Genomic DNA, 10,554 nt, shown 5'->3' with positions numbered 1-10,554 from the left:
TCCCTTTTAAGGTTTTGTTAACTTATTTTAATATTCCAGACCTGAAAATTACGATTTCTTAATTATCAGTTTAGTCATTTGTAGTTTTGTAGTAGATAATCTTCATTGACATGACCAGACTAGTTATTTCCCTGCTGAGAGTCGCTACAGTAAAGAGGCAGGCTACTGGTGACCACATGATGGTGCTGTAAAGCAGCCAATGATTTTATGTCTTTTTAGAATAAAAAACTGTTAACCATTCGGCTTTCATGAAGGCATTCGTGGCCGTGTCTGTGGTTTGTTAACCGCAGTATGATGTAGACACAGTAGACAGAGCAACAGACAGTTTGGCATTTGTGTCCAAAAAAAGCGTTTAGGCAGAAGTGTTTTCGTAAAGTTGAATGTTCAACGAAGTTGAAAGTTGACATCTATTGTATTGTAGCCTACTTCTGGTTGATTATTTACTTAGTTACATTCACTAAGACATACATGTAAAGGTTGCCTTTAGGTGATGCTAATTGGAGTCGTCGTTTACGTTACTTTGTAAAGAATGTTACCAGTCACTAAAATTGTATTATTTCATAGTATCACACAACACTTTCAAATGTATTACGTTATTTTTCTAACTGTTAATGTAATAGTGTAATCCACATCACAGTGACTATAAATGTAGAACTTGTGCACAACAACTGCCGCAATCTTGCAAAGGTTCCGTATATTAATCATCAACAAACATGTCAACCAAACGATACAATTTGTGCAAATGTAATTTCTCCCGATGACGGTAAATGACAACACGAAAGCCAATCAAATCGTAGCATTTACCCTCCGTAGTTTTAGCTGTCAACAAAGTAATCCAATTAGCAAACGCGCTCAGTAGATGTTTGGCCAATCATTGAGCCACTTGTACCTAACCCCTCCCCTTCGCCAAGACGCACAAGACTCTGAACCGAAGGAAATCTTGGCCTGCCCATAGAAGCTCATTATTCGGGTCTGTGTAATGATTTATTTAATACCATGATACCGTATTGATAGGATACTTAGTAAGATTGAGTCACAGAGTCGATAGATTTGTTCGAGGGCAGCTGCGTTGGCGTTAAACATGCGCAAAAATTCACGCTATCAAAGCAGAGAATCGCCGTAAACGGAATGATCGGTTCTCACGTGAAGTCACCCTGATTTTTTGCTTTAAGAGGAAGACAAAAACGCATCGACCCCGAAAAATAACCTCAGCCTAAAGACCGACGTGGAAAGGAACGCTGACATTCACGGTATTTCTGGAAATGTGAGTATGGGGACGTGCGGGCCTCGGGTTTGTTCGACGGCAGCTTGTGCTAAGCTAACCAGCGCGATCTTGCGCGTGATTTCATTGCTAATGTATTTCTGGGCTTGTTGTGTAACGAGCGAGTTGACACAAGCGCGGGTATAATAACGATATTAGAATGACATAACCGCCCACTTTACGTTTGGGTACAACAAAGAAACATTACGTTGTTCTCATTGTGTGTGGGTTTTGACTTTTATTGCTTTTGTTTGTCCAGCAGCAACCTAAGCGCGAGCGACAGACAAACAAGCGCGCGTCAGAAATAATCCCAATCGGTTTGGGCTGCGTGTTAGTAAAAATTCATTGGATTATGTAATCACATCGGCTCTTGTTACCTCTCCTCTATTTGTTTTTCAAAAGTGACGTGTTTTAAGATTTAGTATTTGTCTTTTAACCTACAGTTGGCTCACATCTACTGTTGGTTTCAGGTTTACTAGTTACGTTTGCATTTCTGGGTGTTTGTAAGGACGGCCAGAGCTCCCTGCTGAAATGCCATCTATCAAATATATCTGAGTTTGGTCACTTGTTTCAAGGCATCATAATGTCTGTATTAATCATTGTCTGTTTGTACCGTGTGTAGCTTATTGCCGCTGTTTTGCAAGGCCAAATGGATGGCGAGTATAAATTTGGATACCCCAGAATGGCTCAAGATACTTCTACTGTTGTTCGGTTCTGCTATCCTTTAATTTTTGCCCTATACACGCTAACAACGTTTTTATCTAACTTACAGTTTGTGTCCCATTTCAAACATCAACCACATCTAAACATTAATGTATATTTCTGCTTCAAAGTTATTGCAGGTTTGTGGATAAGATAATAACGACTGTAAATGGCCTGTATTTATGCATCAACAGTGATGTTTGATATCTTGTCTGGTGCACTGCAAATAGAATAACTCAAACTTTGACACAGATTTCATCTGCAAAGAGATTAGAGGGCTGATTGTAACTGTAGATGAAGGACTTTGATCATTACTTGTTAGCCTCATCTTCACATCTTTCTTTATCATCATGGTTGAACGCTGTGTGAAACTTTGACCCAGACTGCAGTTCGGAGAATGCTGAGTTTGCACTTGTGCATCTGATACAGATTGCTATTCTGCATCGCTAAAGGAAGGGTCAGCATTCTATGCAAGTGTCAAGTCTGAAGGACTGACAGCATAAGAAAAAAGTATGAGGTGACCCCTTTGTTTGCTCAGTGGCTTCCTCAAAGTCCGCTCAGATCTGTGGCAGGCACAGAAATACTGGCACTAAGCGCCAGTCTGCTATCCAAATCTCAATGGAATGGTTAGCACTGTGGGAAAATACTTGTGAAAGTATCTTGTGAAAGTATTTAGCCCCTCCTTACCTTTATTACGTACAGGTGGAGTATGATAAGTGGCTGCTGTGTGTGCACATTCGACTACAACTTTGTATGTAATCAGTTATTCGCAAAATAAAGCAGACGTCACAAATGTTTACGGTGACATTTAAGATTAGGCTGAAATTACGTGTAGGTAATATCCTAATATGACACTTTATTTTGCATCATCACATTCTGCATCGTAATGATAGTCATTGGCAGAGTTTGAACGTGTATAAGTTGTTTCCTGGTGAGAATATTTGTATGTTTTATGGGTTTGGCAGGGTGGTGTTCAGAATGACTCAGAATTAACTCGTTTCTCTCCTCTTTGTGTTGTGTGGGTGTGTGAGAGGGTGTGTATGCGCTTGTTTGTGCTGATGTTCTGACGTAAAGAAGAGCTTTAGTTAGGCCAGGCCTAACAATACATCCAACTTCTGCTCAAGCTTACGTTATGATCGTGCCATAGTCTAGATCTTGTTATTTAAGTCATATAACACATTTTTGAAGATTGCTTTCTTGGATATATAAACATACTTTACACGTACAAGAGACATACAGTTTTGTATAAGTTAAGTATTTTTCCTAAAAAAAATAAGACTTGCTGTTTGCATGTTGAATTTCAGCTGGTTAGCTCCATTGCTTTACACTTTAATGGAATCACCCAACTATGGTTTGATAGCCGGAGGTTGAAAATTATTTCTGAGTTGGCTTTATGGGTGATTCAGTATAAGCAGTAGCTTAGGTTCTATAAAAAGCATGGTTAGTCACCCTGCCTTTGATAAGCAATGATGGTAAATTCACTAATGGATGTTAAGTAGCCCAACCATATTAGAAATCAATAGACACAGAAATGCAGTTGGTTTGATTCATATCAGTGGACATACCAGTGCATAGTGCATTTTTTTTTTACTGTGAATTTAGCAGTTGTGTCATGTCTTAAAAAGAACCTTTGACTGATGCCAGCTATATGAGTTATTTTTTAGTAGGCTTTGATTCAGAATTCTCCAAAAATACTGTTGCTGTATTTGCCTGTCCTCTTGTTAGAATTTCTACTAGTAAAAAACTTCCAACTGTAAGGTTTTTCATAAGAACCATTCTTAAATACTACGCCATTAATTACATTAGTCACCAGATCTTTCTATGTACTCTGTTTCATGAAGGATTCCTAATTTACTGCCTTTTTTTGTGGTGGAGTTATATGTGAGTTATTTTGTGAGTTTGTGATATGGAATATTCATAGTGATTTTGTTATAGCGTATCATTGTTAAGTAAAATTGTGTGTATTGTGATGATTTAAGTTTTTATATTTAGTACTCTCATTGATATGTGAAGTCATTATTTTGTTTAAAGAGCAAATAAGCATAACACTCTGAACACATACCTTAATTTTTTGTGCCATGCATTCTTATACATGAATGTTGCCTGATGCAGCTATCTTGGAGGTTAGGAAGACATGCCTAAACATTTTTAACACAGCAGGTCACAGCTCAAAGTTGTGCTCTAACAGAAGGTAAGCATTAGTTCTGGTGCTTCTGTTGGATGTCTTGGTGCTGCGCCGGAGATTACTCCTTTATGAGGATCTTGTTCTCCGTTGTCTGTCGAGTATAGAAAGTAGGGCTGCGCGATATATCGGAAAATTACTATCTTTATACCCACCAAGTAGGTGCTATTATACTATTGGCTAGATCGCGGGCCCAAAGGTGAACCTAGCGGCTCAAAGCAGAGAGCGGAAAATAAATATGGGAGGAATAGAGACGAGCGAGGAAAATGACAGCGACGAACTTGTGCCTAAAAAGAACGGTACGTTACGTCTGAAATATGGCAATATTTTGCAGGGCTCGACATTAACGCTTGTCCGGGAGAAGTGAATGTTTTGTATTGGCAAGTGAGAGAGAATTTTACTTGCCCGACCGGACAAGTACCTCGAAAAAAAATTAATAACAACAGTACGACATATATGTACAGTAGAATAATACAAATATGTGCATTAGACAGTGCTGCGTGTATGTGTGAAGCGCGTTTGTCGTGGTTGTACTTGTTTGTGCGTAACAATAATCAAAGTGCACTGCACTGAGTTCATGTAACGTACTTTAACTAGATACGAACGCGGAATCCTGTTATTTCAATGTCATCTGGCTGTTCTGCGTGTCTGAGTGAATTATGTGCACAGTTTAACATTCAACTCTGGTGATGGTCGAGGATTTATCTGTGCTGCACTGTATGAGGAATAGACATATGCCCGGTTAACCGAAAATATATATCACGTGATTTATGCACAACTTGTGAGTGAAGTACGGTAAAATGCTGCTGCATCCGAAAGCCAGAGGGTGCTCTCGTGCAGAAACTCCAAATACGCACTGCAGAAGAAGACCATATTACACTTAGTAGTAGGAAATGCCTAAGGACATGTTTTTATCACCGATCCTCAAGCCTCCTCAGGTATTTTTATTATAATTATTTTTTTTTATTATTATCATGTTTGACGGGTGTTGCTTTTTCAAATGCACGTTATAAGCGACTCAAACTCACACTGCTTTTAGATCGAGCAGCATTCCTACTGATCCCAGAGCCGTGCTTCACGGACAGGCTACGCATAAATAAAATAAATGATACCTTGCATTATCGCAGCCAGCTCGGTTTCAGCAGGATTTGGTGGTAACCGCGGTTAACCGGGCACATGCCTAATGAGGATATGAACACATGAACTTCATCTCCAGAGTTGTTCTGAGAGTTTATTTTACGAGCGCTTTACTGTTTGAGTGAAACAATTGGCAAACAATAGCCTTCCCAGAAAACCCGTCAAAATAAAAGTCCTGTTGAATTGAACACACACTGTAGTGTTAAGTCTAAATGTTTGCCTCTTCCTCTGTAGTTTTTTTTAGCCTGAATTAGATTTAATTACATCAGAAGAATATCTGTTACCTGTTTATTTCAGTATGATAATTACATATATAAATAATAAAAAAATAACTAATAAAAATAGCATTTCCCTAGGAAATGTTATATTGCAAGAAATATCGTTATCGCAATATTCAACAACAAAATCACATATTTTCTCGATATCGTGCAGCCCTAATAGAAAGCTGCCTGCTTTTTCTGCTCATTTTGTCTTTTTCGTCTCCTGTTCTGTTCTCATAGGAACTTCTCCTTTGCATGTTTGAGCACCAGCATTGTGATGAAAAGAGAACAAATTAGAGATGCACCGATTGCAATTTTCTTTGCCGATTCCGATTTCCGATTGAACATTACAATTTCCCCAAATTTCCCTAAATGCAGTTCTCCAAGCTGTATTAAATTACAGAATCTTCTCTTTCCCAAACAACTCTTAAATTGAATAACTCTGTTACTTAAAAGAAGTAAAAATAATAAAATATAACTAAACATGTCACTTAATTTACCTTTTTCATTTTTGTACTCATCTCACAAAAGTCTAAGATAACAATAAAATACTTCAACTTTATTCTCGTCTGTTGCCGTTAATGAAAATAACATTGCTTTATTTCATTTTTTCTGAAATGTAAAATAAATTGTCTTTATCTTGTGTCTGTAGGATTAAAAGAAGTGGGTTGATTTTTGCTGCAACTTCAATAAAAAAGTTTAAAAATCTTATTAGTGAATTCTACTCTAAAGATGTATATGTATTTGCAGTTTTTTGTGTTAGTAAAGAACTCGATCAGATATATATCGCATATATTGGTTGATTTATTCATTTTTTTATATTTTGAATTTTTAAAAACAAGTAGAAGTCGTGTTGAATGTCATTTTACCTAGGTGAAATGACCACAGTTTTAACGTAAGACAAGGAATCAGGTTGAATAGAATTTACGTTTGTTTTACACAGAGTGAACAACTTCAACATGAGTTTAGCATGTGTCAGAGTTTAGCATGATGCTAATAGCATCACTGTTGGCATACATACCCCATGTAGGCGGAGCAGCGAGAGATGAACTACAGTGCACCTTTTTGTCTGTACAGTACATGATGCATGTGCAGACAGCGGATATGAGAGATGTGCGTCAGTCAGCAGAGACTCGCAATCCGGTGGACCCACATGCGAGTATAAACGAGCCGTGAAAGACAGGCTGTGCGCGCGCATGTTTACATGTTTACTTGCGGCTTTGAGTGTACTGACGGCTTTGACGTTCTTGCCCGCATCACGGGAAACAGAAGATCGGCTTGGTATCGGCGAGATGTGAGACTGACCGGCCGGTCACCGGTCGGGCCAATCATACGAAAAACCGGCCGATTCCGATCTCTTGCCGGTCAATCGGTGCACCTCTAGAACAAATGTCTGTCTCAAGTTTGAAACTGTTTTAGAAAATAGCTTGTACATTAAGGGGGTTGGTTTGTCCCCTATATTTGATTTTCAAGGGAATTTTTTACCTATTTGAATGTTTGTCTCTTTATATACATCTACATAACATACTGTAAACCCCATCCTCTCCTCCCATTTATTTTACCCAATTACAGTTAGGGGGCAGTCGTGGCCTAGTGGTTAGAGAGTCGGACTCGTGACCAGAAGGTTGCTGGTTAGATTCCCAGGGTGGGCGGGTAACGACTGAGGTGCCCTTGAGCAAGGCACCTTACCCCTACTTGCTCCCCGGGCGCTGCAGTGATAGCTGCCCACTGCTCTGGGTGTACGTGTGTTCACCACTTGCTGTGCGTGTGTTCACTACTCTCTGGATAGGTCACTTTCACTAAAAGCATTAAATAGTTAATAAAGGACACTTGACTGGATTAGCATTGGCGCTAACAAATTATCACGCGAACAGGGACGTTTGTTTTAATGGAACCTTTAACTTAACATTCATAATGCAAACGCGAACAGAATTTGAAACTTACCGCTTGAATTTGTTAACTTAAATCCGGATGCTTCCTCCGAAACTCTGTTCATTTTCTTCGTGATATGACTTTAATCTGAAGTATTTCTGTGTGCATCTCTTGTGGATCGGAGCCTCGCTTATCCGCTCATTGCGTCTATAAAGTTTCTGACTGACAACCTGTCAGACAGAGCATCAGTACCCGGTTGACCCAGTACATCGGTTCTACCGAGTCTTATGAAAATTAGGTACCGACAACTTTTTTATTTTTAGGTACCGACTTGGACCCGAAGTACCGGTACTTTTGACAACAGTAATAGTAATCATAATGACCTTGCATAACTACCTCAGTTGATGAATCATTCTGTTATTTTGTCACTGTCTTTTAAAATAGTCGGATATAGACCACTTCATATTTGCGCTTTAACACTTGCGAGCCCAATAAATCCATAATAAATGCAAAGAAACTTTGTATTTGTTATTTTATACAGTTGTTATTATTTAGTTTTATATTCAAGTTATACTGTATATTGGCTATGAAATGATCTCACACAAATATAACCTGTCACTCTAACAATCCTCCTTTATTGCCCTCTTTGCAAAAAGCGGTAATTTTGCCACTGGCCTTCTTTATTTTTACACATAAATTTAAATCAAATTTAGAGATGCACCGATTGCAATTTTCTTTGCCGATTCCAATTTCCGATTTTATTACAAGTGAAACCTGCCTATTCCGATTTTTGCAGATTCCGATTTTCTATCCACAAACTATAATTGATAGGGATGCACTGAAATGAAAATTCTTGGCCGAAGCCGAACATGATGTGAAACACTTGGCCGAAGGCCCAATAATACCGAACACCGAACATGCTTTTTTGCATTTCTTCTGTTTATTAACCATTTTTTTTCACTATTGCACAAACTGAATAGTCAAAATGTGCTTTTTATAATTTGTCTTGTTTTTCAATAAAATACAATACAACTTAATATAAAATTGAGCAAAACAAAGTAAATTCAAACAAAAAATTGAGCCTGTGAATAGCCTATATTAATTAGGCCTATAACTGACTGCTAAAAGAATGTAATGCAAGTTACTCTGTACCTCTACAACAAAACAGTTCATTGAAAAGTGTCATTCCACATTAGGCATATAAGCTAAAAATACGAATAAACTAAAACTGTTGGATTATTATAGGCTACATTGCAAAATTATTTGAGAAAAAAAAACATCCAATGCAAGCAATACACTCAATGCACTGCCACTTCCGCGTTTACACTCAGGGGGCGAAAACACATCCGCTGCCCCAAGGGGAGCCATTCATCTCTACCTAGAGCTGTGAACATGACAGAGGAGAAGAAGAATATTTGTACTCGCTGCTTGCACAAAGTTTGCCGGATTACAATAAACGATATTCGTCAGCATTGTGAGACTGTCAGCTGCCCCCCTGTCAATTAAAATGGAGAAGTACTTCAAACTACGTTTAAAAACACATGGACAGCTTGGATGCTATTGCTATTAGCATGTAACACGTCACGTTAAGGCTGGATAACACTGAATGACATCATCTTTACACTGAGTTTATCAAAGATTTTTAGCCCTTTAATACCTTTACCTTTAAACAACAAATTTGTATGAATCTGACCAGATATCAATAACACAGTTCCCGGTAAGATACATCTGTCATATGGCTCTAATATTCATGTTTGCTGTAAAGAAACAGACATCGCTTGGCTCATAAAAGGTATTGTTTAAATACTGAATCGGTTTTTAATTTGTTGTTACACAATTTACCTTAAGTTGATGACATTGATTTTTTAAAAATAAATTATAACGTTCTCACTTACCTCATTTTTATGTTACGAGTGTGATTTTCAAATCATTAATACTAGGCTAACCTTATATGTATTTTCTCAGCTCCCAGTCAGAATCAGCTGACAGGAAATCAGGGAGAGGACGACATGTTTCAGAATTATGATGAAGTCAGAGAAGACACAAAATTTAGGAGCAGGACACACCAAAGGATAGCTGTGACATAAAGCTTCAATTTATTGTTTTAATAATTTTGTGAAGTTTTCCAAAGATCACAGACAAAGTAGTACTGTTAACCACAAGAAATATGAGAAATGGTTAAGAGCCGGGATAACATGAGAAGAACAGGGACATCTTTTGAAATAGTAGTGAGCATTTTTACTGTGTATTGTGAGAATTTCATATAGTCCATTCATTTTAATCATTTTAAATATTTTACTTACAATATTCCAATATGAAACCTTATTTAAATCAAAAGCATTTGTTTGACGTATTTAGTAGTTTTTGTATTTGCATTTTACCAGACAATTTCTCTGTATCCGTTATTATATACAAGCTTACATTAATACATAAATAAATAGTTACACAAAAAGTACACACTAAGAACAAAGATATGGATGACTGCACAAGCACATATAATGCATGTTACGTACAGAAACAAATATGTACAGTACATTAATGTCTAAGTATATTTACGTTATTTTAATTTACATTACAATTTGTACAAATAAAACCAAATTTATGTATCCACAGTGTTACCTTTATTCTTTAGCATTAGCTAATGCTAGTGCTTTCACCAATAGACCATTTGATCTTCAGTAGCTGACGTGCTGTGGCTCAGTCACATCTGCACACTTAACGTGATAACAACAAACTGTAGTACCAGTTAAGGTTTAAATCCTTACGTGTAATAAAGTAAATCCATGCTCGGAACATTATTAAGTCTCTGTGAAGCTTCATAAAACGGGACACAGCCATGCCTGAAGGAACCACAGTCATGTGTGTATTTAAACGCTGCAGGTCATGACTAAATTAAAGCTTTGTATTATAGCACCGTTACGTGTTTAATATATATAGTATTTTAACAATACGATGTATTTCACTTATCTGTATTACACGTTAATTCCCCCCAAAATGAGCGCTGGTAAAGCACATTTGCTATGGGTGAATACAACCCGGAAGCTTTCCCGCCCCCCGAGATTTTACCGGAAATACGTAGGCAGCACTCCATGCATTGAGTGCATTCTGACTGATGCTGACTGACAACCATTTCAGTTCGC

At 37.7% G+C, this 10,554-nt stretch overlaps 1 protein-coding gene across 5 annotated transcripts in view; it reads left to right on the top strand.

The window, feature by feature from the left end:
- The first annotated feature begins 893 nt into the window (after window positions 1-893).
- The window catches only part of ppm1bb (protein phosphatase, Mg2+/Mn2+ dependent, 1Bb), a 36,192-nt gene continuing 26,531 nt past the window's right edge, over window positions 894-10,554 (top strand). For 4 of the 5 annotated variants that reach the window (XM_057357905.1, XM_057357902.1, XM_057357904.1 and 1 more), the window contains exon 1: window positions 903-1,264. The gene's annotated coding sequence lies outside the window, so the exon portion shown is untranslated. Of the gene's footprint in view, window positions 1,265-10,554 lie in introns of all 5 variants that reach the window. The other variant, XM_057357903.1, reaches the window with a different exon arrangement.

The sequence above is a fragment of the Triplophysa rosa genome, linkage group LG18 (assembly GCF_024868665.1).
Source record: "Triplophysa rosa linkage group LG18, Trosa_1v2, whole genome shotgun sequence".
Classification (NCBI taxonomy): domain Eukaryota; kingdom Metazoa; phylum Chordata; class Actinopteri; order Cypriniformes; family Nemacheilidae; genus Triplophysa; species Triplophysa rosa.
The sequence above is the reverse complement of the archived record's forward strand: the minus strand, read 5'-3'. Positions and strand labels throughout refer to the sequence as shown.